We start from the raw sequence: 25,525 nt of genomic DNA, 5'->3' as shown, positions 1-25,525 counted from the left end.
ATACAGTCTATTTGTTGTTTTTGTTGTTCAGTCACTAGGTCACATCCAACTCTTTGTGACTCTGTGGACTGCAACATGCCAGGTGCCCCTGTCCTCCACTGTCTCCCTGAGTTTGTTCAAATTCATGTCCATTGAGTCAGTGATACTATTTAATTATCTCACCCTCTGCCACCCCCTTCACCTTCAATTTCTCCCAGCATCAGGATCTTTTCCAATGAGTTGGCTCTTCACATCAGTACAGTCTATGGGTATTGATAAACCTATAATGAAATGTATAATTTTATACAGAACAGTGTCAAAGTCCAAAAAATTCATCTCTGCTCTGCCTATGTATCCTTCCTTCTTGTATAATCCCTGGCAACAAGTGATCCTCTTACTGTCTCCATAGATTTGTTTTTCTAGGACTTTACATAGTTAAAATCAGACAAAGCCTTTCATTCGGCTTCTTTCACTTAGTAACACGCATTTAAGTTTTACCCATGTCTTTCCTGGCTTGATATCACTTTTTTTTTAGTGTTGAATAATATTCCATTATTTGAATGTGTCACAGTTGATCCTACTTACTGAAGGACATCTTGGTTATTTAGTATGTGATTTTTGCAACCATTCTCACTGCCCTCTCCCACACAAAGCTTGCTGAAATCACCATCTAAAAAATAGAAGTATTTTCTCTAATGAAATGATCCAGGTTCTAATTTTTATTGCCCCAATTCAGAGATAATTTTATTTTGTTTTGTTGAATTTTTCTGTGTTGCTTCAGCATATTATTTTGACAGCTTTTTGACAATTTCAGTGATGAGTATAGATGGCTTCCCAGTAATGCATTCTGCCTAGGCTGCCTGACTCCTGAGGAGAAATAATGGATAAAGTAACATCTAGTTTGTTAATTGCCTGTAAATAGAAATTTCAGCCATTGAAAAACATACTTGCTGTTCTTATTCTATCAGAAAATAATCCTTTGCTTTGTTTTGCCTTCACAGACATTTTTAGTATTCATTCCAATTTCTGTGTACACATCTTTGAAATGAAATATCCTATCAGAAAATTAAAGTATAGTCTTTCTCTTAAAAACAGGATTGTGTAAATAGCAACAATATTTGGAAATGTAAAACTCTTCAGATATACATTTTTATGTGAATTTATCCTATTTTGAAATTCATCGAGAGATAAAAATCTGAAACTTCTTGAAAATTTAACACATAGAGTAGTTTAAATTTCTTTTATTGCAGATATGCAAATTTGCACAAGTGTTAAGCAAAGCAATCTCAGTTCTGTGGAATAAAGGGAAGAAATACCAACAGTGAATAACTTATGATTAGAGATCTTTTTTGAAACTTCTACTCTATCTTTCTTCCTAAGGAGATGAAGCTCAACAGTTTTTGTCATAACAGAAATCAATGACTATACTCTTTTCATATGTAGTACATGATAAGGGAAAGCTCAAAGATGACATACAGAGGTCTAATGCGCATTCATATAGTCTTGCTTTTGGTATATTACTCTGTTTTGCCAAAATTCAGCTGTCTTTATAACCATTTAAAAACTCATTTATTTAATAAAGGATGGTATAATTTGTGAACCTTCCATTATATTTTCTCTTGTTACATCCTAATGAGCTTCAATATGTTAAATATTATTTGTGTGCATAATTATATATTTAACACACTAACATTTCTGCTTTGAGAAGTTGATAGATTTTAGAGAGCAAAATCCATTGGATTCCTATGCTGGATGAGGTTTTGATAATCAATTAGTCCCTTCTATTCACCAGTTGTTATTTTTAACCTCCCTCATGAGTTATGTCTTCTTGACAGACATATATTATGGAATAATGAAATGAAATGTGTCAAGTCTTTCCGGTGTCTAAATAATGTCCTCCTGAACAAATGTAAACTTATTGGAATATTACTAATGACTCTTTATGATACTTTCCCATCTTCAAATGACCTGTTTATCAACTAGAATTATAGAAAAAAATGGAAAAAAATTCTAGAAAAAAAATTTATCCTACTCAAATTTAGTATATTTTTATTTCTAAATATGTTTCAAAATAAAATACATGAACTTTTACCACATTTTAAAACAATTTAAACAGTCTGATTCTCTATATCTAACTAACTAAGCACTACAAATCTTACGAAAATACATACTTCACTTACTTTAAGACACAAAGGCTCATATTCTCAGAAGAACTTCTGGTGTCATATATCCTTAGTTTTCATTTTGTTGCAAAAATGAAGTATGATAGGATATTAATAAATCACTGTAACTGGCTTAGCTTCAACCTTGCTCATTCTCTTCTTCACTGTAATCCTGAAATGTGTTTCAAAACTTTCCATTTTAATTGCCTAATAAAAAGGAATCCTGGGCTTTATTTCTCTGGAGAAAATCTAGTTCTAAAATATGTTACATAGGCTTTGTTTTCATAAGATATAACATATTTTACATAGTCTCTGTATTTTCCAAAATATTTAATCATTCTAGATATTTTTATTTTAAGAAATATTTATCCAGTTCAATACTTTATTTCAGATTGTTAGAGCTAGAGGGAGCATGGATATCCGTATGGGAGAAAAGAAAAAATAGTTACTTAAAATATAGATTTGCTGGTCATTTCTTCAACAATTTTTTTTTTCTTTTCTTTAGAGGAATCTGATTTTTATAGATGAAAAGAGAGCTCTGATTTCAAGAAAGCATGGTATCATAATCCTATCCAAAAAATAAGCAATTTCCTCTACATTTCCTCATCTGTTAAAGTAATCAACATATTTCTCTCTACTTCTCAATCAGTTGATTAAAATATTTAACAGTATTTGACCTATCCTAGGTAACATTCATTCATTTGGTATCTCTTAATGTGATTTTGTATGATTACTGTTCATTTCAGTAATTCATTGTCTTTGTCACAGGATTTACTTCCATTTAAGCTTAGAACTCATTTGACTTTTACAGTGAATTAAATTTTTGACTTATAGTGAGTAAATTTTTATACATGGTGCAAGTTAGGGGTCTAAATTCCCCCTTTTGCAAGTGAATACCCAACTATTCTAATGCCAACTATTCTAATATCATTTCTTGAAAAGATTATTCTTTCCCACATGGAATTGTCTTAACATCTCTTTGAAAATCAACTGATCTTAAAAGCAAGAAATTATATGTGGACTTTTGATTATATTCCATTAGTTTATATGCTTCCATTAGTTTATATGCTTATACTTAAGCACATGCCAAGCTGTTGAATTACTGCAGACTAATAGTAAGTTTTGAAACTTAGAAGTAAAAGTCATCCAACATTCTTCTTGATTTTTAGAATTGTTTTCTGGCATTCAGATCCTTTCACATTTCCAAAAGCTGCTAAAATTAGAGAATATATTGAATCTATAAATACATTTGGGGGGGGATACTATTTTGCTACTCAAAGAGTAATTGCACCAGTCATTTATGGTTCCTGATGAATCTCCAGGACATAAATTCACATAGATTGAGTCCTGACTGTGCAGGTCAGACTTATTCTAGAAACTGATAACTTCTATAGTATCTGCCTCTTTTTGGAGAGAAGCATATTGTCTTATATAATTCACCAGTTTCCCAATTTTCTGATTTTTTCCATCATCTTCTTGGAGGAGGCTGCATAGCCTCCTTCATATATGTGAAGGTAGACAACTTGATACTGCTCACCATATCAAATGGTTTCTCAAATCTTCATCAAAGGGTAAGGTTAATGTTAAGCTTCATAAATCTCTGGCAACTCTTCATGACAAATTTTGTCATATGCATCTAGGCCTCCCAATTTAACATTGCAAATATGTAATTTTATAGGCTGCTCATTTTCCTTTTCTCTTTGGCTAGGAGATAAAAGTGAGCATCTTTACTCAGATCAGGTTTGTTGACAAATAGGGATTTTTAACCAGATATCTTTTCAAAGTCTACAGCCTGAAGCTTTTTTTCCTAAACTGGAGGCCAAAGTGATGGGCTAATCCAGAAGGCTGTTTCAAGTACCACATATTGTCCACACCATTTTGCTATGGTGCCTTGACTTCCACTGTTGGAAGATGGTTAGTAAGATGCAAGACATCATAGCATAGTAGAGTGATGAGAATAATCACAGAGCGCAAAGATGGGTGATATAAGATAGCAAGTGAAATTGTTGAAGATATATCATTGACCATGCAAGGAGAGATTCCTTGAATAAATGGGGGGAGAAATAATTTTAAATGAGAGAATTGTATATCTATGGAAATGTGATGGAGGGTAGACATTTGTGAGTGAAAGTGGGTACTTGTATAAGGAGCTTTTTCAAAATTCTAACTTAACTGTTTCAACTTTCACAGTGAATTTGAAGCTCTTTCATTGGCTGAAGAAGATTAAAAAGGAGAATAGAGGTACTGAAGCAGTCATCTTGACTAAGAGAATAATTGGAGAAATGTGGCATGATAGCCCAGACTCATAACCAACCAGCCTGGGATTAATGGCCATTAATTTAAGGTGAAGCCAATCAGTATGGTTGAATAGGTGTGTGTGTGTGTGTGTGTCTGTGTGTCTGTGTTCCAGTTACACTCTTCTGAATGCATGGAGAATTTGCAAAGTTAGATTAAAAGGATTTGTCTTTTGCCAAGAATGTATAAAAATGGGAGAATAAGATAATTTGGTGTGTACTGATACAGCAAAGTCTCAAAGATAAAGTTTAAGATTTCAAAAAGACAACTACACAGTGCAATCCATTTTTTTCTGAATGAAAAGTAAATGTGAAAAATTGGAATCACAGCTTTAGACAGCTGAGATGTTGCCAGAGTTTGCTATTGTTTTGGTAATGCCATGGTGGTAGACAGGCAAACCTCAATTGGGCTCTGAATCAAATCAAATCACCACCACACTCTGAGAACAGAGACCTTCTGGAAATCTGCAAGTTCAGACAAAGCATTTACTATGCTATGGGGATGACACTTTTAACAGATTTCTGAAAAAGTTTCACTAATTCTCTCATGTGCAATGCTGCCAGCTTTTAGCTTCTACAGTACTGAAACCAGGAATAGCTTCATGTTAAAATGCCCCAGACTCCATCAACTTCTTCAGGTTTAGTAGCTTCTCATGGATAGATAACATTTTAGTTTATTCTGTGGATTTGGTGAATTTCCAGAGTTTGGGAGTTTTAATTGTGTTCTTCACACTGCCATTGCTTTAGAAGAAGAGTAAGTTCGCCAGGCTCTCCTTCTGCCATTTCAGAAGTCAGTCAGGAGATGATCGGATTTTAAGAAAATGTTTTAGTCTTGTGCACTGAGTAATGAACTTAGAAAATTTTAATCAACTATGTGCTTCATTGCTGTTGCTGTTCAGTCGCTGAGTCATGTCCAACTCTTTGTGACCCCATGGACTGAAGCACACCAGGCTCCTCTCTCCATTATCTCCCAGAGTTTGCTCAAATGTATGTCCATCGAGTCAGTGGTGCTATCTAACTTTCTTATCCTCTGCAATCTCCTTCAATCTTTCCCAGCAGCAGAGTCTTTTCCAGTGAGTTGGCTGTTCACATCAGGTGGCCAAAGCCTTGGAGTTTCAGCTTCAGCATCAGTTCTCCAAATGAATATTCTGGGTTGATTTCCTTTAGGACTCACTTGGTACTACTTACCTCAATGCTCTGGACTATGTTCTTCAACTTCATCAGGCCCTGTTTCCTCCTATCCATTCTCATTATTTTAATACTAAGCTTTCATCTGTGATCATAACATTACATGATGATTTTTAATTATAATTTAAAATGCCAACAGGTATCCTGGGAGTCAAAAGATTTTTATTTCCCTTTTTCTTCTTTATTTTATTGTTAAGAGTCATATTTAAGCAACTGATTTTTCCACAATGACTCTGCTTCTCTGGTTAATATATCTCATGCCTCAGCAATGACTTTTTCCACAAAAAATTTGTTTACATGTTCAGTCAATGAACTGTCTCCCATCACCATTTAACTTGTATGTTCAATCCAAGACAGAATGCATCCACGCCAATCATTTTAAATGAGTTTTTACAGAATAAAACATCAACAATAGAAATAGTGAAAAATATGCTTGTTGACTAAAACAATGTAGATAAGTTAGGACCTCCTTTAATTTTAATAGGCTTCTGAAAAGATAATAGAATTGTTTTCTTAAAAAAGAACAAAAATTATAATCTTGGGAAATGTGGATCTTTGGTACCATTTCTACACTAAAAAAATTATTTGCTAATTTTATTTAAAAGCTGACATTTGGGTCAGAACCAAGATTTTCTTCCAAAAAATTGGCCAGAGTTTAAAAAAAAAGAAAGAAATTAAAAAGCAAGCAATCAACCTGTTCCAAGTCTAAAAATGCTTTCACCGGACAGTCAAGTCAAGCAGCCTTGTTTTCTAACAATCACATTCTGCCAACCATGTGGATAGAATAAAAATGGAGATACTATTTCAATTTATCCACCTCCTTTGAAAGTTATTTTTTAGTAAAAAGAAGTACAGATATTTCCTAGCTGTTAAACTCTTCCCCCCCACCCCCCACCCACTAAGGAATGTCAGATAATCTTCTGTATACAGAGTGATTTCTCACAAAATTAAACTGAATGTTAATCAAGAAATCCTATTGGAGAATCAAGAAATTGTATTGGAAAAGGAAATGGCAACCCACTCCAGTGTTCTTGCCTGGAGACTCCCATGGACGGGGGAGCCTGGTGGGCTGCCATCTATGGGGTCACACAGAGTCAGACACAACTGAAGTGACTTAACAGCAGCAGCAAGAAATCCAATAGAATATTGGATGTCATATTATTCTAGAAATTTTCTGTTCTAGTTTCTCTACTTGAGAAATATTTTAGTGAAGCTGAACAAACCATTGCCTCTCTGCCATCTAAACTGCTTGTTTGGTGAAATCCAATGATAACAGCACCATCACTAGCCTTTGGATTGAAGTCATCCTAAGACATTATCAGTTCAGTTCAGTTCAGTCACTCAGTCATGTCCAACTCTTTGCAACCCTATGAACTGCAGCATGCCAGGCTTCCCTATCCATCAGCAACTCCTGGAGCTTGCTCAAACTCATGTCCATTGAGTCGGTGATGCCATCCAACCAACCATCTCATCCTTTGCAGTCCCTTTCTCTTCCTGCCTTCAATCTTTCCCAGCATCAGGATCTTTTCCAATGAGTCAGTTTTTCAAATCAGATGGCCAAAGTATTGAAGTTTCAGCTTCAGCAACAGTCCTTCCAATAAATATTCAGGACTGATTTCCTTTAGGATGGACTGGTTTGCTCTCCTTGGTGTCTAGTTCAGTCCAGTTCAATGGTTCAGTCGTATCCGACTCTGAGACCCAATGAACCACAGCACGCCAGGCCTCGCTGTCCATCACCAGCTCCCAGAGTCCACACAAACCCATTTCCATCGTGTCGGTGATGCCATCCAATCATCTCATCCTCTGTCATCCCCTTCTCCTCCTGCCCTCAATCTTTCCCAGCATCAGGGTCTTTTCAAATGAGTCAGCTCTTCACATCAGGTGGCCAAATTATTGGAGTTTCAACTTCAACATCAGTCCTTCCAAGGAACACCCAGGACTGATCACCTTTAGGATGGACTGGTTGGATCTCCTTGTAGTCCAAGGGACTCTCAAGAGTCTTCTCCAACACTGCAGTTCAAAAGCATCAATTCTTCTGTGCTCAGCTTTCTTTATAGTCCAACTCTTACATCCATACATGACCACTGGTAAAACCATAGCTTTGACTAGAAGGACCTTTATTGGCAAAGTAATGTCTCTGCTTTTTAATATGCTGTCTAGGTTGGTCATAACTTTTCTTCCAAGGAGAAAGCATCTTTTAATTTCACGGCTGAAGCCAGAATCTGCAGTGATTTTGGAGCCCAAAGTAATAAAGTCTGTCACTGTTTCCATTGTTCCCCCATCTATTTCACATGAAGTGATGGGGCCAGTTGCCATGATCTTAGTTTTCTGAATGTTAGGTTTTAGGTCAACTTGTTCACTCTCTTCTTTCACTTTTACAAAGAGGAGGTTTAGTTCTTCTTTGTGTTCTGCCATGAGGGTGGTGTCATCTGCATATCTGAGGTTATTGATATTTCTCCCGGCAAACTTGATTCCAGCTTGTGCTTCATCTAGCCCGGCATTTCACATGATAAACTCTGCATATAAATTAAATAAGCAGGGTGACAATATGCAGCCTTGAAGTACTTCTTTCACAATTTGAAACAAGTCTATTGTTCCATGTCCAGTTCTAACTGTTGCTTCTTGACCTGCATACAGATTTCTCAGGAGGCAGGCAATGTGGTCAGGTATTCTGATCACTTTAAGAATTTTCCACTCTTGTTGTCATCCACACAGTCAAACACTTTGTCATAGTCAATAAAGTAGAAGTAGCTATTTTTCTGGAAATCTCTTGCTGTTTTGATGATGCAACAGATGTTGACAATTTGATCTCTGGTTCCTCTGCCTTTTCTAAATCTAGCTTGAACATCTGGAAGCTCACAATTCACATACTGTTAAAGACTGGCTTGGAGAATTTGAGCATTACTTTGCTAGTGTGTGAGATGAGTGCAATTGTAGGGTAGTTTGAACATTCTTTTGCATTGCCTTTCTTTGGGATTGGAATGAAAACTGATCTTTTCCAGTCCTGTGGCCACTACTGAGTTTTCTAGATTTGCTGTCATATTGAATGCAGCACTTTCATAGCATCATCTTTTAGGATTTGAAATAGCTCTACTGGAATTCCATCACCTCCACTAGCTTTGCTCATAGTGATGCTTCCTAAGGCCCATTTGACTTTCCATTCCATGATGTTTGTTCTAGGTGAGTAATCACACCATCATAGTTATTTGAGTCATGAAGGTATTTTTTGTATAGTTCTGTGTACTCTTGCTATGTATTCTTAATACCTTCTGATTCTGTTTTGTCCATACCATTTCTGTCCTTTATTGTACATAAAATAGTCCATTGGTATCTCTAATTTTATTGAAGAGATCACTAGTCTTTCCAATTCTATTGTTTTCCTCTATTTCTTTGCATCAATAACTGAAGAAGGCTTTCTTACCTTTCCTTGCATTCTTTGGAACTATATATTCTAATGGGTATATATTTCCTTTTCTCCTTTGCCTTTCAGTTCTCTTCTTTAAGCTATTTGTAAGGCCTCCTCACACAACCATTTTACCTGTTTACACTTATCTCTCTTGTGGGTGGTCTTGATCACTGCCTCTTGTACAATGTCACAAACCTATGTCCATAGCTCTTCAGGCACTCTATCAGATCTAATCCCTTGAATCTATTTGTGACTTCCATTGTATAATGGTAAGGGATTTGATTTAGGTCATACCTGAATGGTCTACTTTCTTCAATTAAGTCTGAATTTGGCAATAAGGAGTTCATGGTCTGTTCCACAGTCACCTCCTGCTCTTGTTTTTGCTGACTATATAGAGCTTCTCTATCTTTGGCTGCAAAGAATATAATCAATCTGATTTCAGTATTGACCATCTGATGATGTCCATGTGTAGATTCTTCTCTTGTGTTGTTGTTGGAAAAGGGTATTTGCTATGATGAGTGTGTTCTCTTGCCAAAATTCTGTCAGCCTTTGACCTGTTTTATTTTGTACTCCAAGGCCAGATTTGCCTGTTACTCCAGTATCTCTTGACTTCTTACTTTTGCATTCCAGTCTCCTATAATGAAAAGGACATCTTTTTTGAGTGTTAGTTCTAAAGGTTTTGTAGGTCTTTATAGAACTGTTTAACTTTAGCTTCTTTAGCATTACTGGTTGGGCCATAGACTTGGATTACTGTGATATTGAACGGTTTGCCATGGAAATGAACAGAGATCATTCTGTCATTTTTAAGATTGCATGCAAACAAAAAAGTTTGCATTTCAGATTCTTTTGTTGACTATGAGGGATACTCCATTTCTTCTAAGGGATTCTTGCCCACAGTAGTAGATATAATGGTCTTCTGAGTTAAATTCACCCATTCCGGTCCATCTTAGCTCAGTGATTCCTAAAATGTAGACACTCACTCTTGCCATCTCCTATTTGACCACTTCCAACTTGCCTTGATTCATGGACCTAATATTCTAGGTTCCTATGAAATGTTGTTCTTTACAACTTTGGACTTTACTTCCATTATCAGTCACATCAACAACTGGGTGTTGTTTTTGCTTTGGCTCCTTCTCTTCATTCTCTCTGGAGTTAATTTCTCCACTGGTCTCCAGTAGCATATTGGACACCTACCACCACGGGGAGTTCATCTTTCAGTGTCCTGTCTTTTTGCCTTTTCATACTGTCCATGGGGTTCTCAAGGCAAGAATACTGAAGTGGTTTGTCATTTCCTTCTCCAGTGGACCATGTTTTGTCAGAAATCTCCACCATGACCCATCCATCTTGGGTGGCCCTACACAGCATGGCTCATAGTTTCATTGAGTTAGACAAAGCCTTGGTCCATGTGATTAGTTTGATAAATTTTCTGTGATTGTTGTTTTCTTTCTGTCTGCCCTCTTATGTATAAGGTTAAGATGCTTATAGAAGCTTCCTGATAGGAGAGACTGAGTGATGTGGAAACTGGGTCTTGTTCTGATGGGTGGGGTTATGCTCAGTAAGTCTTTTATCCAAGCTTCTGTTGATAGGCAGTGCTGTGTTCCCTCCCTGTTGTTTGACCTGGGGAATGGTGACCTCCTTCAAAAGGATGAAGATACTGTCACTAAACTACTAAGACTAGTAGAAGTGTTAGCTGTGGATATAAAAACTCTAGAATGTAGAGGGGAGATAAGTATCAGTTGTTGTACCAACATCAGCTGTAACAGGAAGGGCTATAGTTGTCCCATTCACCTTTCTCTTCTGTTTCCTCCTGAATGAGAGTTCCTTTTAAATTGCAAGAGGAGCTTTCCAACAAATATATATGAATATCTGAATCTGAGTGGTGCCCGGGATAGACTACATAAATGCACCATGCTTCCAGCAAGCACTTATGATGCCATTTGTCCCATTTCTTCGGATGACTGTCAGTAGACATTTTTTTCTCTCTGAGAGCTTCAGGGATTTTTCCAATTGCAGACCTCTTCCTAGCCTAAGGTTATAAATTACTAGCAGCAATCCACATCTAAAACCTGTTTAGGTAAAGGTTAGTCAAATGTTGGATTATTTGGGCTCAGTGGGGGACCAATCTGAAGGGCCACTTTAACTCCAGAATATCCCATAAATTTGGCTGCGACAGTCAGGCCTGTATTACTCAACTTTATCCCTCTGTCTAACCTTGCTTCTCCCTTCATATCCATGACGCCAAAGTTCCTTAATAGTCATCCTGACCATTGCACTTTGTCTCAAGGTCTGTTTCCTGGAGAACCCAGTCTGTGACTATCATTTTAAAAATTGTTTTTTCCAGTTACATCCAAATATTAATAAAACTAGTCTCTCAGAGTATTTAAAGGTTGTTCATTGAGCAGATATTTTACCGTGTGCTGTGAACTGGTACAAGGGACAGAGCAGTGAAGACGATTGACAAGATCTTAGCCTTAGAGTCTAGTGGAATATACAGAAATTTTAAAATAATCACACAAATACTAATAGTTATAATCGTGGTAAAAGGGAATAATACAGAATATATATCATTTCAGCATGAGTTCAGGTTAGATTTTTGAAACAGCAACAGCATAAAAATTCTGCTCATGCATTCATGAGAAGGACAAAAAGTAATTTAAGGGCAGAGTCAACAAATAAGTAACATTGACAATATCTGATAGCAACAACCATGACAGCAGCAGCAACAAACCTATGATATCACCAAAGGAAAAACTAATCTTTAAAAAGTTGCCTTCCATCTACTTCAGTCATAAAGTAAAGCTTAGTTTAAGAGAAATCTGAAAGGTTCCAATTCAGTTTGCTTTTGAAACTTTACTCAGACATGTTGATCTGTCATGTTGTAGACATAAAAGTAAACATCCCTTTACAATACTTCTTTCTTTAGTCACTTCTTCTGACAGCATATTTTTTTACATTCTGAAGTTTTGTGTGTGTGGTTTTATGTTGAAACCTTGATTAATCACTTCAAGGCAATACCTTTTTATGCCAGTGAAAATATCAACCACTTTTTTTGTGGGGCTTTGCATGAATTTAGGAACTTTTACCAGAGATAATAAACTGTGCTAAATAAAAAAAAATCTGTCAAAATTAAGCATTTATATAAAAAGTCTTAATTTCATCTGTAACATTAAAACTATAGCAATGACAAAGAGAGACAATAAAAACCCTCAACAGTATTTTCCCTAGTTCAATTAACTAATTTTCTACTGGTTAATTAAAAAGGGATATTGATTTTTGGTATGATTTTTCATGATCTCTCGCTGAATTTCTCTGGTGGAAAAAAGAGCAGTTAAATATTAAAAATAAGTAGCAGAAGACAAAATATATTTTTATTTTAAATATAAAAAATGATTTATAATATTCTTCTACTAAATGAAGTTGTACTATTTTAAAATTTTCAGTTTTGGGAAAGATTTAAAATACCAAAATAAGGTTTTTGTACTTAGAGTTATATAACATCAACATTGCTAATAAAATCACATTTTAACTTGTGTAATGTTTAAAAATACTTCTGATGTGCTGAAAATATGAGTGTCTCCACTGTAAAGAAAGTGCAAAGGGCTCAGTGAAATCTAGGGAAAGCTTAGAATTTTAGATGGTACTCTCGACACTCTAAGGACTCTTTTTTTGCCCCCTCCACTGTCTCTGGCAATGTAATTATCTTACTACCACTATTTAGTCCAAGTTTCTTATCAAAGCTATCCCTATAAAATGCCTACTGACAATTTTGGGTCTACTTCTCTCTGTCCAGCTCAATTTGTTTTTATTTTTTTCCTCCCTGGGAATTGATTTAAATGGTAGCCAATTGTAATAAACTGTTCTCTTCCTTTGATGATTGTTACAAGCTATTCTTACTTAGAGCATCCATCCTTGAAATCTACTCAGTGGTTTTTGGATCCTGCTTTTGTTTTAACAGGACTCTATTTGAGCTGCTCATTCTTGGGTTTTTATGTCTAAATTGCTCTACGGTTCAAACTGAGTTATCCCTTTAATTTCAAAGATCAGTTGAATATTTTTTAAAAGTTTGAGGTTAAGGGCAAAGAAAAGCTTTTATTCAAAAATTATTTGTGAGAAAGGATAGAAATTATCCCCTTATGATAAATATATACCTCTTTATTATATTAGCATCTACAGAAGTAACAGCAAGAAATTTAGGATAGAGACTCTAGACAAATTGAGCTTTTAGCTTTTTTCTTGAGAAGTTATAAAGAACTGAGCAATTTATATAAATAGCTATATAATTTTATCATAGATATAGCTTTATGAGATGAAAATTATTAGGAAATACAAAATCATTTTTCAAAATAACACCTGGTTATAAAATTTAATTGTAAATATGTAGTTGCTTTTTTGAAAACTCTGGAAAAATGTATATTCTCTTAAATTGGAAAATTGTTCAGTCTAATGTAACAGAATCTTATCTGGAAAATAAAATCAAATAAGCTTTTTTCAAGACCAGTTTGGTTCAAAGTGAAAATATGTGGAAGCTGAAGCTCCAATACTTTGGCCACCTGATGTGAAGAGCTGACTCTTTGGAATAGACCCGATGCTGGGGAATATTGAGGGCAAAAGGAGAAGGGGGAGACAGACAGAAGACGAGATGGTTGGGTGACATCACCAACTGATTGCACATGGGTTTGAGCTAACTCTGGGAGATAGTGATGGACAGGGAAGCCTGGTGTGCTGCAGTCCATGGGGTCACAGAGTCAGGCATGACTTGGGGACTGAACAACAACAACACAAACAATAAGTGATAATGAAAAGTATTTAAAATACATGTCACTGAGGCTAATATTCCATGAAATCATGTTACAGAAATTATAAATTCTAATAACATTAATCATATCAGCAATATCATGGATGTGAGGAATATGCATCAGAAAATTGTACAAAATTCAAGTAGAAATTAAATCAAAATTAAAAGAAAAATTCTTCTCTGTAAGGAACATGATTTTTATGATTGAATTAAAACCTCTCTGTTCTTTCTTTAATTACTGCATAAAACATCTCTGCTTTTTTCTCTTCCCTCAAATCAAAACAACATTGCCAAATTTAGAAAAATGGCACTAAATAGCAAAGTAGATCTAAGTGTCGTCTATCATATCACACACACACACACATACACACAATCACATTGCAAACTTACATAAGCAGAAATAGGCTTTATCAGGTGGCAAAAATCTCATTTAGATTTTAGAACTGACTACCAGAGATTCCAATATTTGGAAGTAAAGGCAATTAATAAATATGAACGAGTCATGTCAACTAACAACTATTTACTATATATCAAAGCTTGAGATCATCACTTCTCAAAATTCTATAGCCTACACTAATTTTTTGTACCATTCAATTGGAATTTATCCTGTGATTTGTTTCTTCATTAAAAATAAATTTAACATAACATATTATGTGTTAAAAACACATAATATATACATAAACAATTTCATATTCCTAGCAAAATTGAGGCAACAGATCGTCTTTTCTACATTTGTCTTAATTCCCAGATCCATATCCTGGATCGATTGATCTATCTATCTATCTTTATAAGATTTCTTTCATGAATTTATCAGCCCTGTTTGGTTTACATGAGGCATGAGGAAATCCAGAGAATATGGAATTTTGTTTCATTTTCAAAACAGTGGAAAGACAAGATAAATTGAAAGATTTAATATCAAGCAATAATCTCTAACAGAAGCAGAAGATATTAAGAAGAGGTGGCAAGATTACCCAGAAGAACTATACAAAAAAGATCTTCATGAACCAGATAAGCACGATGGTGTGATCATCAACCTAGAGCCAGACATCCTGGAATGCAAAGTCAAGTGAGCCTCAGGAAGCATCACTATGAACAAAGCTAGTGGAGGTGATGGAATTCCAGTTGAGCCCTTTAATCCCAAAAGATGATGCTGTGAAAGTGCTGCACTCAATATGCCAGCAAATTTGGAAAACTGCAGTGGCCATGGAAATGGAAAAGGTCAGTTTTCATTCCAATCCCCAAGAAAGTCAGTGCCAAAGAATGTTCCAAGCACCGCACAATTGCACTCATCTCACATGCTAGCAAAGCAATGCTCAAAATTCTCCAAGCCAGGCTTCAACAGTACATGAACCATGAACTTCCAGATGTTCAAGCTGGTTTTAGAAAAGGCAGAGGAACCAGAGATCAAATTGCAAATATCTATTGGATCATTGAAAAAGCAAGAGAGTTCCAGAAAAACATCTACTTTTGCTTTGTTGACTACGCCAAATCCTTTGACTGTGTGGATCACAATAAATTGGGAAATTTTTCAAGAGACAGGAACACCATACACTTGACTTGCATACTGAGAAATTTGTATGCAGGATAAGAAGCACTTCCCTGGTGGCTCAGATGGTAAAGCGTCCACCTACAGTGCGGGAGATCTGGGTTCAATTCCTGGGTTGGGAAGTTCTCCTAGAGAAGGAAATGGCAACCCACTCCAGTATTCTTGCCTGGAAAATCCCAGGGATGGAGAAGCCTGGTAGGCTATAGTCCATGGGGTCGCAAAGAGTCAGACATGAGTGAGAGATTTCACTCACTAAGAAGCAACAGTTAGAACTGGATATGGAATAACAGAATGCTTTCAAATTGGGAAAGGAGAACATCAAGGCTGTATATTGTCACCTTGTTTATTTAAGTTATATGCAGTGTATATCATATGAAATGCCAGGATGGATGAAGAACAAGCTGGAATCAAGATTCATGGGAGAAATATCAATAATCTCAGATATGTAGATGACACCTCCTTTTGGCAGAAAGCAAAGAAAAACTAAAGAGCCTCTTGATTAAATTTATAGAGAAGACTGAAACAGTTGGCTTAAAACTCAACATTCAGAAAACTAAGATCATGGCAGCCAGTCCCATCACTTCATGGCAAATAGATGGGGAAACAATGGAAACAGTGACAGACTTTATTTTCTTGGTCTCCAAAATCACTGTAGATGATGACTGCAGCCATGAAATTAAAAGATTCTTGCTCCTTGGAAGAAAAGCTATGACCAACCTAGACAGAATAGTAAAAAACAGAGACATCACTTTGCCAACAAAGGTCTGTCTAGTCAAAGCTATGGTTTTTCTAGTAGTCATGTATGGATGTGAGAGTGGAGTATAAAGAAAGCTGAGCACCAAAGAATTGATCATTTGAACTGTGGTGTTGGAGAAGACTCTGGAGAGTCCCTTGGACTGCAAGGAGATCCAACCAGTCAATCCTAAAGAAAATCAATCCTGAATATTCATTGGAAGGACTGATACTGAAGCTGAAACTCCAATACTTTGGCCATCTGATGTGAAGAACTGACTCATTGGAAAAGATCCTGATGCTGTGAAAGATTGAAAGCAGGAAAAGAAGGGGAAAACAGAGGATGAGACGGTTCGATGGCATCACCGATACGATGGACATGAGTTTGAGTATTCTCTGGGAGTTGGTAATGGGCAGGAAAGCCTGACATCCTGCAGTCCATGGGGTCGCACACAACTTAGTGACTGAACTGAACTGATATAAGATGGTGGTGCACTTCTTTACATATTTTCTTGTTTGCTATTTCAAAAATTTAATCATACATCTAGTTATGCACCTATATAACTCAATTTGATAATCTGAAAAAATGTTCAATTAATCTTGTGTGTGCTTGTGTGTATGTTTATGCTCAGTCATTGCTGACTCTTTGTGACCCCGTGGACTGTAGCCTGCCAGACTCCTCAGTTCGTGGATTTCCCAGGCAAGAAGGCTAGAGGGGGGTGCCATTTCCTTCTCCAAATTAATCTTAGAGTTCTCATTAAATACGTCTTAGTCATGAAGTTATATAAAACTTAAATTTTAGTATATTAAGAACATAATGTAAACTGTGTTAAACTGTGGTATTTATAGACAAATTTAATTGAAAACAAATGTATCTTTTTCTAAATGATGAATTTCTCAGAGCTATGAATAATTTTTAGAGCATGATTTCCTTCATCTTGTCCCTTCTTTAATGGTAGAAACATTCTGCCTTTCATTATGAAATATGAGCCATTCATACACACATGGAATAAATTCAATACCTTGCCCTAATGATAAGGGAGAAATACAAAGAGTGTCAAAAAGCAGATCCTAAAGCAAACACAATCAGTTAAAAGATTTTTATAAGCCATCATATTGTCAGTCAATGAGCCACAGACTAATATACGATTCAAATGAGTACACAGAAGCAAAAATTGAGCTATTTTGGCCTTACATCAGTATGAGATTAAAAATCTTGAATTATTATCCCTGTTTTTTTTTTTCCCCTGAAGTCTCTACTGCAGGAATCAGATAAAGTTATAAAACCACTTGATAAATTTCAGGACACTACATTTCACAATCAGTATGTCTACGATTGCTGTTAGAACAATGATAAGAAAGAAGCAAACAAAACAAAAGCAAAGTAGCACACAAGGTCACAGATATTAGCAGAGATACCAGAGATCAAAACAAAAGCAAAACAAAGTCATCATGGCATTTAGAGGATATGTTTGTTTTGGTTTTTTTTCTTGGGAGGTCAGAACATTGTTCTTGAAAAAAAAAAAAAACACATTTGATTTCTACATAAATATATAACAATGGCCTTTCTGGACAAAAAGAAAAATCAAAGTTCACTTAAAAAGGAGGAAAAGTACTGCCAAAAAAAAGAATGACAGAGACAGAAAACCCTGCCATTGCAATAGTTAAATCCCATGCTTAGCACACTGAATATTACTTTGTGTGATTCTATTTTCAGATTTTCTAAACTCTCTGGGTTAATGCACTAATATCTTGAAACAACATAATAAATTACCATACTCTATAATGCTCCTAGCAAAGATCTGGTACCAAAGCACTGGCTTTTATTTTCCTTTGCCATGGTAACATCTCACTGTCTCTATTCAGAACAAAGGGGAAAAACTTTTGAGTATTGGTTTCCAAATACAGCCAGGGAAGATCCAGACAGGTTTTTTAGGACTGCATGTTGAATTACGTTCAGCCAAGTTTTGGACAGTTGAGAATATATATCCTGCCACATCTCACTGCTCAGCTAATCCCTTTTCTTTGGCTGCCCTGCTCAAAGCTTTCTATGCCAACAAGTCTCAAAACTGCTCTGTCTCTATGGGGGGAAAAAAAAAAACATGGACAGCATATGATAATGGCGATCATGGACTAGGTTCTTTACATCCAGCTTTCAATGGAATCACCCTTGATTGCCCCTATAGGGAGATACACTCAGCCCTACTTTAAGCAAAATATGAAATATCATTCTCAAGTTTACACAGCTATTAGGTGACTGAGCTATAACTCAAAGCATCATCGGCCCAATACTAAAGCCAAAACCATGTCACTACACATATTGTTTTTCCACAGATGTTGCTATCTCTCTGCTACATGATGACTATTTAAATCATAAGTTAGCAAACTTCCTTTTATGTTCTAAAGGACTGGATATTAAAGAGGTTTAGGATTTGCAGACTACCTATGTTTGTAATATATTCTTATTCTTTTGTTTTATATAAGTCTTTCAGAATGGCTATTATAAAAAAAGATAAAAGAGAACAAGTGTCAGCAAGGCTATAGAGAAAAGGGAACTCTTGAACACCATTGGTATCAATGCAAATTGATAATGGCCATTATGGGAAACAGAATGGAACTTCCTGAAAGAGTAGAACTACATTATGATTCAGCAATCCCATGCTCATTGCCACATTATTCCCACTAGCCAAGATACAGAGACAATCCAGACATAAAATATATGCAATGAGATGCTATTCAGCTCTAAAAAAGAATATCCTGTCACTTGTGACAACATGGATAAACCTGGAAGATCATATGCTACATGAAAAAAGTCATACAGAAAGAAAAATTTTTCAAATTTTATATTTTATGTTTTATATTTTATAAATTTCACTTATATGTAGAATCCAAAAATGTCTAACATATAGAAACAGTAAAACAGTGGGTTCCAGGGTGGGGATGTTGGTCTAAGTTTCTAAAATTACATTTGTGTAGGATGAAGACTGAATGTAAAACATAATGATTATAAACTATACAGTATACTGGAAATTTTCCTGAAAGAGTAGATTTCAGGTTTCACAAAAACAGCGGGAAAAAAAGTATAAAAACATTCTCTGTTTTGAGGCCATATAAAAGCAGCCTCCAATCAAACTTGGCGAAACAAACTAGTTTGCCAACCTATGACCTAGAACACGTACACAAAAAATGGCTGTCCTGGAACTGCACTCTGCATAGTATATGCTTAAGAAGCATATTTTAAAAATATAATAATTATAGAAGCAGTGTTTCTCACTCTATATTTTAAATCTAAGCTTTGAAGACACAGTATGTGTGCACACACACATCTCACCATAATTTCAAAAATGTTAATCACTCAATCGTGTCTAATTCTTTGCAACCCCATGGATTGTAGACTTCCAGGCTCCTCTGTCCATGGAATTCTCTAGGCAGGAATACTGAAGTGGGTCGCCACAATCTCAAAAGCCACCTTCAAATAATGTTACTCTATTTTTCTGATTTACGCTTTTATTCTTTGACTCTATGGATGCATTATGTAATTCATGGGGACCAGTACAAAGTGGGAGAAGGCAATGGCACACCACTCTAGTCCTCTTTCCTGGAGAATCCCATGGACGGAGGCGCCTGGTGGGCTGCAGTCCATGGGGTCTCTAAGAGTCAGTGGTGACTGAGCGACTTCACTTTCACTTTCCACTTTCATGCTTTGGAGAAGGAAATGGCAAGCCACTCCAGTGTTCTTGCCTGGAGAATCCCAGGGATGGGGGAGCCTGGTGGGCTGCCGTCTACGGGGTCGCACAGAGTCAGACACGACTGAAGTGACTTAGCAGCCGCTGCGGCAGTACAAAATGAATTTGAGAATCCCCAGTTCAAAAATTAAGAATTTCACGATGACAGCAGAATTTAAGTCAAGCACAAAATTCTTTTGAGTTAGAGCTCTGTCATATGCAACTGCATAGTTCACATGCCCAGTAAGTAGGCCTTGGTGTTGGTAACATATTGTATTACAATCCCAACGTATGAAGGCTCGGTTTGTCCATAAACTTGTCACCATTTGGTAACGTTGATCTCTTTAATTTTGACCATGGCAGTGGTGGGGTAGCAGTGTGTAAATTTGATACTTATTTCCATTTTACTGATGAATATAGCTGTCAATAGACATTTACCAGTTATTTGCATACACATTCTTACAAATTGACTACTCTGATCTCTTGCATATTTTTGAGATTAGTCTTTCTGTATTGTTGCAATAATTATATTATCTGGACACAAGTCCTGTGAGATGTGTTGAAAATAGTCTCAGCAAATGTATCTTCCATTTTTTTGTGATTTCTCTCAAAAAAAAAAAAAAAAAAAAAGTTGTTTGCTTGTTTTGTTTCAACAATGAAATCCAACTTATTGCCATTTTTCTTATGTAGTGAATATTTTTGTTTTAAGGATTTTTTGCTTGCTTCAAAATCATGGACATTGTCTTTTATATTTTCTTCCAGAATCTTTATAAATACTAATATATAATGTTTCTATCTTTTGTTTAAATCTACATATTTTCAATTTTTACAATGTGTTGTTTTCTGTCATACAATAATGATAATCAGCCATAATTATAGATACATCCCCTCCCCCCTATTTTCCCTCCCCTCCCCCCACTCTTCCCTCCAGGTCATCACAGAACATCAGACTGGACCCCCTGCCCTACACAGCAACTTCTCACCAGCTATCCGTTTTATATCTGATAGTGTATACATATTGATGATACTTCCTCCACTCTTCCCATTCCCTCCCCCACTGTGTCCACAAGTTGACTCTCTACATCTGCGTCCCCATTCCTTCTCTGCAAACAGGTTCATCAATATAATTTTTTTTTTATTCCATGTATATGCCAATATACTATGTTTGTTTTTCTCTTTCAGACTTACTTTACTCTGTATAACAGGCTCTAGTTTTATCCATCTCACTAGAACTGACTCAAATTTGTTCTTTTTTATGGCTAATATTCATTATGTATATGTATCACATCTTCTTTATCTATGCATCTGTTGATGGACATCTAGGTTATTTCCACGTCCTGCCTATTTTAAACAGTGCTGCTATGAACATTGGGGTACATGTGTCTCTTCTGATTATGGTTTTCTCTGCTATATGCCCAGTAGTGGACTCCCCCTGTAGCTCAGTCAGTAAAACAGCTGCCTGCAACGTGGGGGACCTGGGTTTGATTCCTAGGTCGGGAAGATTCCCTGGAGAAGTAAATGCAGTTGCTGGGTCATATGGTAGACTTATTGTTAGTTTTTTAAGGACTCTCCATATTTTTCTCCATAATAGCAATATCAGTTTATATTCCCACAAACAGTGTAGGAGGATTCCCTTTCTCCCACATCCTCTCCAGCATTTATTGTTTGTAGATTTTTTGATGATGGCCATTTTGACTGGTGTGAGATGATACCTCATTGTAGTTTTAATTTGTGTTTCTGTAATAATTAGTGATGTTGAGCATCTTTTCATATGTTTATTGGACATTTGTATGCCTTCTTTGGAGAAATGTCTGTTTAGGTCTTCTGCTCACTCTGTGATTGGGCTGTTTGTTTCCTGATATTGAGTTGTATGAACTATTTATATTTCTGGAGATTAATCTTTTGTCAGTTGTTTCATTTATAATTATTTTCTCCCATTCAGAGGGTTAGCTTTTAATCTTGTTTATTGTTTTCTTTACTGTGCAAAAGATTTTAAGTTTAATTAGGTCATATTTGTTTATTTTGTTTCTATATCCATTATGCTGGAAGATAGGTCACAGAGGATCTTGCTGTGATTTATGTTAAGGAGCATACTGCCTATGTTTTCCTCTAGGAACTTTATAGTTTCTTACCTTACATTTAAATCTTTAATTAATTTCAAGTTTATTTTTGTCTACAGTTTTAGGAAGTGTTCTAGTTTCATACTTTTGCATGTAGATGACCAGTTTTGCCAGCATCACTTATGGAAAAGGCTGTCTTTTCTCCATTATATATTCTCACCTCCTTTGTCAAAGATAAGGTGCCAATCAGTGTGTAAGTTTTTCTATGCACTCTCTGTCTTGTTCCATTTGTGTGTATTTCTGTTTTTGTGCCAGTACCATACTGTTTTGATGACTGTGGGATTGTAGTATAGTCTAAAGTGAGGTGGAAATTTTTTTAAAAATCAAATTCATTTTTGGTATGGTGTGATGAGTCAAAATTTATAATTTTTTATATTCCATATACATAACACATTTTTGCATAAACATTGAAAAACATGTTCTTTCATACACACATTATCTGGGCACCAATTTTCAAAACAATTGACAGTATATGTATAAGCCTATTTTTAGACTCTGTTGTTTTTCTTTATTCTATGTTTATTTTTATGGAACATCACTGTTGAGATTACATTTTAAGAATCTCTCAGAAATTAAAAATTTAATTAAGTCAAAGTACTTAACTTTCTCCCCTATCACAGCTATACTGTCAGTTGAATATTATTCCTTTTTGCAGATAGCTTTAGAATCACCTTGCCAATTTCTATAAAATGCCCGAAAAAATTCTGAATAGGATCTACTGTTGAATCTATAGCCTGCAAACCATTGGATTTTCCAATACACAAAATTTTATTGCTGAGATTTTTAATGTTTTAAGAAAATAAAAATTATTAATACAAAAATTAAATATGTAATAAGCACATCTTCCCTAACATGTATATGAGATTAAAAACTCATTAACAATAGGAATCAATGACCTGAGTATCAAACTCACAGGTGAGTGGAGGAACACACAGACAGCTGTTTTAAAAACTATGTGTTTTCTTTTTAAAAAATTAATTTATTTATTTTAATTGGAGGCTAATTACTTTACAATATTGTAGTGGTTTTTGCCATACTTATAGTGCATCTTCTACAGGAAAAGGATCTACATGGTTAAATGTAAGATCCTCTATCATGGACCAGTCAGAGACTCAAAAGTTCTGAAACTGCATGAGCCTTCATATCTTCTATATTCCAAACCCTAGTTCAATGTTTCATTTCACTTTAAAGCTTGGGTTTAAATAAAATTAACTAGATAGTGTATCTGTCTTGTTATCCACTCTTCAAACTCCCATCCATAGATTTCCCCATCCTCTTGGATCCTTATCTACCAGCAGTAAATCCCATAAATAAATGCCTGAATAAACTGCAAGAGTGATTTTTCAATGTCCCTGCTGATTAGGCAGAAATCAGCCTATTTCAAAGGTCATGCAAAACACTCAGCTTAAAAGTCTTGACTCAGAAACTAGAAATGTAGGCTACACTCTCAAAAATGTGTAGTTTCCTAATAGCTGTGTAGATTTAAATTGTGTTGAATATAAATCTGACAAGCTACTTAATGGTATTTTTAAATATTTTATTCTCCTCATGAATGGCCCTGGTCATAGAGCTTCTAATCACCAGAAGGCTAATAGTGTATCTTCAGAGATATCTGTTTCAGCCTTTGAACTGGTCACTCAGGAGATCAACTCTCTGTTTCCCTCTCTGCTTTTATTCAGCCAACGAATTAAAGGGGATCTGAGCCCAACATTCCTTTTTCAAGATGTATTCAGCTGCACTATGCCTGCTCTCCTTTGCCTACTCAAATGTATTGCCTTTCACCAAGAAACTAAACTATAATATATAAGCTACAGGTTTGAACCTATGACCTGCCTGACTATCATTTCAATGCCTTTGTCTTTTCAATATCCCTCACAAGCATTAAAAAAATGCATAGGTCTAGGCTAATGCATTGGGCTTCCCAGATGGCACTAGCAGAAAAGTGTAGGAGACACAGAGACACGAGTTCGATCGTTGAGTCTGGAAGATTCCCTGAAAAAGGCCATGGCAACCCACTCCAGTATTCTTGCCTGGAGAATCCCATGGACACAGGAGCCTGGCAGGCTACAGTCCATAGGTCACAAAGAGTTCTACATGACTGAAGCTACATGGTATGCAGGCAAGCAGACTAATGCATAAACAGAGCAGTACTGACCATGTCTGTTTAGGATGGGGTAATTATTTTAATATGTGACTGTTTCATAGTCATTGGGTTAACACAGCTGCCTTAAATTCTGGTGCAAACTGTGGTGTATCTTTTTCACAGCTATAGAGTGCTCAAGAAAAAGCAAAATGTATGTAGGGCTTGAGTTAATGAAAAGAGATCTATAAAATGTTCATAGTAAATTAATTTGTGAGGAGCAGCAGTTCTTTATCTTATTCTAGTCTTTAAATTTCAATAACCTGGGAGAAGAAGGCAGCAGTGAGAAGGCACATAACCACACTGCCAGGAGGACAGAACATAATTTAAGTCTTTCTGAATGCTACTGTGTATATCTCCCATTTCTCTTTGCAATGCCAAATTGATTCTCCTTAAGAGAATCCCAACTTGGAACCATATAATTAAATAAGACTAGAACAACTGCCAGTTAACAGTGAATATTATGTGATAATACAGAAAGGCAAATGCTAAAGTTAAGTTTCTAATCCCTCAAAATTCCTATGAATTAAATGAAAAATAGGTAGTTATAGATGGTATTTGGAATTATATAAATACGGATATAATTGTGATGACATAAGAACAATACTGGAGAGAAGAGGAGAGAAAAGGGCTAAAATGCCACAGTAATTTATTAACATATGAGGGAGAATTTGTCTGAGCTATTAAGTGCCAATAGCAGTAAATTCCAAGGACAGTGAATCTTCAATTAGTTTTCCTCATAGAGCCTTTGGAGGGCCTCCAGGCTTATTCAGATCATTAGAATTGCTTTACAGGCCCTAAACAAGAACCCTATTTGCTGTTAATCAAAGAGAAAGTTTTCAGCTGGGAGCCTATGATGACTACATTCCCGTAAAGATTCAGAGGAATTACTTTTTTCCCTTCAAATTAGTAACTGTCTCCAAATTTTAAACATTAAAGAAAACATATTCCCTGGTACAGATATTAGACTATTTTTCTTTGAACAAGTCAACAAAATCCACTGCTTAATTCAAAATGCCATGTTTTCCTGTTTTGTTTACTTTTCATTCAGCAAGGAGGCCTGCAGTAAGTCATAAATGATTACAACAGATTATTTTTTAAAAGTGTTTATAATTTCTCGAGAAGTTGGCATCCAAGCTTCCACAAAATAAAATGGAAAGGATTTCTCCTCACATCCCTTCTCTCTCCCAGGATGACCTTATAGGCCCCCTCCTCTTCATCTATGACGTGAAGCTCCTTTGCCAAGGGCTCAAGGCCCCTCCCAAACCTTTATCCTTGATATGCCTCCTCCTGCCTTTTTCTTTTTTTAAGACAATATCAGTTTCCTCTTAGTTTGATAACATTTCTCTATGCTAAATATCTCCATTCTTCCTGAAAATATTCTTAGGTCTCACCTCCAAAAAGCAACCTTCCTCTATCTTTACAAAGTCCTTGATCT

This window comes from Odocoileus virginianus, chromosome 34, assembly GCF_023699985.2.
Source record: "Odocoileus virginianus isolate 20LAN1187 ecotype Illinois chromosome 34, Ovbor_1.2, whole genome shotgun sequence".
In the NCBI taxonomy this organism is placed as follows: Eukaryota; Metazoa; Chordata; class Mammalia; order Artiodactyla; family Cervidae; genus Odocoileus; species Odocoileus virginianus.
This window is presented reverse-complemented; position numbering follows the sequence as displayed.